Raw genomic sequence first — 4,642 nt, forward strand, 5'->3', positions numbered from 1 at the left:
TTGTCGAAGGACATGTGTTTATCAGATATGTTGCTATCAAAACATCCTCAGCTCAGAACACCTTCTTTAACCCCGCACTAGTCAACATGCATCTGACTCTCTCAAAAATAGTTCGATTAAACCTTTCAGCCAAACCATTTTGCTGTGGAGTACCTGCAGTAGTTCTATGCCTTGCAATACCAGAGGCAGCACAAAAACTGTCGAATGCCTCATTGAAAAATTCAAGGCCATTGTCGGTTCTCAACCTCTTGACCTTTCTGCCAGTCTGATTTTTAACCAGAGTCTTCCAACTTTTGAAATTCTCAAAAGTTTCATCCTTAGTCTTCTGGATGAATACCCATAATTTTCTAGAATAATCGTTTACTATGGATAGAAAATACCTTGATCCTGAATGTGATGGACACCTTGCAGGCCCCCAAAGATCAGCATGGATGTAATAAAGGGATCCATGTGTTCTTTGTTTGCCTTTGTTGAACTTCACTCTGCAAGATTTTCCAAGTACACAGGGTTCACAAAACTTCAGCTTTTCGACTTTGTCTCCACCAAGCAGATTTTGTTTCCCTAATTCGACCAGACCCCTTTCACTGACATGACCCAATCTCATGTGCCAGATTTCTGTCTTCGACAAAGGTTTCGTGGATACAACATTTGTCGAACCACTTACAACTTCAGCCTCAAGGGTATACAAGCCTTGTTTCTTCACGCCTCTCAAGACTTCCTTCGAACCCTTCACGACTCTTAGGATACTTTTCTCTCCTTGGAAAACATATCCTTTCTTGTCGAATTCACCAAGAGAAAGTATATTTCTCTTCAAATCAGGAACATACCTAACTTCAGTCAACAACCTTATTGACTCATCATGGAGTTTGAACCTCACAGATCCAACACCTGCAATCTTGCAAGCCCTGTTGTTTCCCAGCAATACTGATCCACCATCTTGATCACATAATTCCTCGAACAAGTATTTGTTTGGAGTCATGTGCCAAGTGCAACCTGAATCCATAACCCACTATCTTTTCGAGTCACTGCTTGAAACCACAAGAACATCACATGATTCGAAATCATCTTGAACAATGGCTGCATTGCCATTATCCTTACCTCCATGATCTTTCAGGCGTTCAGGGCACACCTTTCTTGTGTGGCCCTCCTTCTTACAATGATAGCATCGAACTCCAGATGCTTTGCCACTGTAAGACTTCGATTGGCTTTTGCCCTTCTTCTTGTCAAACTTACCATCATTTCGTAAGAGTTTTCCTTTAACGGCCAAACCTTCGCCAACAGCCGAAGGTTTATACTCCTTTCGTTCGTTCAGGTCCTTTGAATATAGGGCTGATTGAACTTCTTCAAAGGTCAGGGACTCCCTTCCATACAGGAGAGTTTCTTTGAAGTGAGCATGTGATCGAGGCAAAGAACACAATAGTAACAGCGCTTGATCTTCATCATCGATCTTCACATCAATATTTTCAAGATCAAGAATCAGCTTGTTGAACATATCCAACTGCTCAGCCAACACTTTGTCTTCAATCATCTTGAATGAATACAAAGCTTGCTTCAGGTAGAGTCGATTTACCAGCGATTTGGTCATGTACAAACTTTCAAGTTTCACCCATAACCCTGATGTCGTCGTCTCCTTTGATACCTGCCGAAGAACCTTATCACCAAGGCTCAACAAAATTGCATTGTGTGCTTTCTCGATCATATTCGTCTTCTCCGCTGCCGTCAATTCTGCATTCATGGGTGCCTCTCCCTTCAACGCTTCCAAGCAACCTTGCTGAACCAGTAGGACTTTCATCTTCAAGCGCCACAGACCGAAATCATTCACTCCGGTGAACTTTTCAATCTCATACTTTATTGAAGGAATCTTCTCCACGCTCACCGCACCAATTTGTTGTGAAAAACGATGTCAAGAACAAAATATAATAAGAATTAGGGAAAGAAGAACACAAGAAATGGTTATAACTGTTATTCTTTTACTTTCTCTTAAAACAAGATTACAAGTTTACAAGAATAACAAATAACCTCTCTCACCCTAAATTAGGATTTGCAGCTTACAATGATGAGAGACTAGTATGCTATTTATAATAAAATCTAACATACTAACTAATGGGCTTTTTCCACAAGGCCCATTACACAAGTCAACTTAATAAACAAGCTAACTTAACAAATTAGGGTTTAAACACTAAAACCTAATTTAACATTCTAACAACCCTAGCATCTTAGACACAAGCATGTGAACAACCTTCGACTTCATGCTTAACCCCGTCGAACCAAGAAACTATCCTTCGACCATACTAGAGTTCGAACCAATATCTCACAAAAAGAGTATGGAAAAGAAAAGTTTTACCAATAAGATGCTCATAAGTTATAAATACTTTGTTGTTAGTTGCTTCGTTAAAACTATTATAATACTAGACATGTTTAAATGTGAGTAGTTCCAAGTGTAGAGAGAGTTAGTAGTTTAAATCTATTTGGTAATCCAGAGTTATAATGAAACTATATTTGTGATTTGTGAAATTTAACCAAAATAGAATGTGATTTTGCTTTTGTTAATGATATTAAAAATTGCTTTTTAGTTGTGTTCTTATTCTAGTAATACAACATAAGTTTAAATAAAAAAAATTCTATTAATAATATTTTAGAATTTTAATTGTTTATTTAAATAAATATTTAATTATCAACAATTAAGATATCTGTATAAATTGTTTTTCGGGAAATTATTTTTTAAAATTAAGCCTAATTAGTTTTGATTAGAATTGATTATAAAAAATATAAAGCTTAATTAATTCTGATTAAAAATAATTTCAAAAAATTAAATAAAAAATAGCTATAAATTTTAGCTTGAGATTTACTGTGAAAGCTTGGCAGCGAAATTGTAGCTATATAATTTGGAATACATAACTGATGACTGACATTTTGCTGCAATTTAGCTGTGGTTTAGTTAGGAAGGTTAATATATTAGTTTAAGTTTTCTTAGAAAGTTTTGACCGACATGATTAGTCATTCAATCTATGCTACGCTATTTATTGAAGTCAATCCCCAACAAATTCCCAACTAACTCTGTTTCATAAAGATTAGCTACAAATTAACTATTGTTGTCATCTTAGCAAATCACATATTTCCGTGTAGTGATTAAAAAAATCTAAGAACTAAATTGTACTGTCGAACCGAATAACATTGAAGTTAATATAATCGAATAGTTATTTTTAATTAGTGAACTAAACCATAATGTATAAACAATTATAAAACCAAACCAAAACTTAACTCGAACCGAATCAAAACTAGAAATGAAAAATATTTAAAACAAGTTAAATTTGTTTTAAAAAGAAATTGAAAAATAGCTTTACGGTCCGATTCTTAAATAAACAATTTGGTATGAGAAAGTTTGTCTTCTAACAGTTCAGTACGTGGCAGAATTTCGAAGCAGTATACAAAATTAATAATTTTAGTTCGGTTCAATTTTTAATAAATTGAAACAGTTTGGTTAAATTCGAATAAATTTTTTACTATGATGTGATTCAATTCGATTCAGTTTTCTTAGGAACGGTACCATAAACAACAATAAAGAAATTTCAATGATAATCATTGGATTTTACAGGATAATATCTTTGCAACTATACGATGCAATTTTAAGATTTAAAAGCAAAAATGGTTTAAGAATTGATTCATAATTAAGAAAAACAAAAAATCAACGAAAAAAAACCAACATTGTAATTAAAAAGATTTTTCAAAATCTATAAATTCTAGTGGCTGATAAAACATATTCCAACGAAATTAAATAGTATTTTTTTCATATTTTATCATTTTTACTTCTAATTTTTATAGTTAATTTAACAACATTATTTGCGTTATTATGATATGAAAAAAGAAATTAAAATAACACATTATAAGAAATATTCAAATATTTCTCAACATGATTGTTATGCTTAACGACATTCACAAAAACCCGATAAGCAATGTCGTTTTCGTGGAGGCAAGCACGTATCTTCTGGACAATCTTTGAATGATCGACAAGGAGTGAAAGCTGAGATATCAAACAAGAAAAAGAAAACGTTACCAAAATAAGATGAAATATTGTGATAAAATTATATATGAAAAAAAATAAGATGGTGGGAAAAATAACTCACATCCAATAAGTTCCAAGTCATGCTTTCCTATAAAAGTAAAAGAAATTGTATTAAAATTCGATGCAATATTAAGTTTTCAATAAAATATTAATATTATATTTTATGGAGTAATTTAACCTACGTCCACCGGTTACATTAATAACTATGGATGAAGAAAAAACGATCCAAAGATAAAATAATGTGAGAATTTGAGCCATATTTTTCCTCCAAATAGCAAAAAAGAAGATTAGTTTGTTACTTTTAGAAGAAAAGCTTCAAGTTTTGTTGGTTTTAAAGATATTAATTTAGCACATTAAAGTTGCAAGAAGCCATTTTAAAAATGAAATGATTGGTCTGAATGGTACCTCATTATTTAATATTTTTCTCTTTAAATTGTCATTTTCTTTATTAAAATTTTAATATTTTTTCTACTTAACCTTTCATGGTAGTCAAGGAAATAGAAGCCCGCAATAGAAATAATATTGAGGGTGATTAAAAAAAATATTGAGGGAGATTCTTGAAAAATATTTTGGAGGTGC

At 32.7% G+C, this 4,642-nt stretch overlaps 1 long non-coding RNA gene across 1 annotated transcript; it reads right to left on the bottom strand.

Moving 5' to 3' along the window:
• Positions 1-3,685: 3,685 nt before the first annotated feature.
• Positions 3,686-4,418, bottom strand: LOC131606307 (uncharacterized). Its single transcript, XR_009284805.1, has 3 exons — positions 4,246-4,418; positions 4,125-4,151; positions 3,686-4,021 (listed from the first exon to the last, which is right to left on the bottom strand). It is a non-coding gene; the product is annotated as an uncharacterized LOC131606307 (long non-coding RNA).
• Between the last annotated feature and the right edge of the window lie 224 nt (positions 4,419-4,642).

This window comes from Vicia villosa, linkage group LG5 (assembly GCF_029867415.1).
Source record: "Vicia villosa cultivar HV-30 ecotype Madison, WI linkage group LG5, Vvil1.0, whole genome shotgun sequence".
Classification (NCBI taxonomy): domain Eukaryota; kingdom Viridiplantae; phylum Streptophyta; class Magnoliopsida; order Fabales; family Fabaceae; genus Vicia; species Vicia villosa.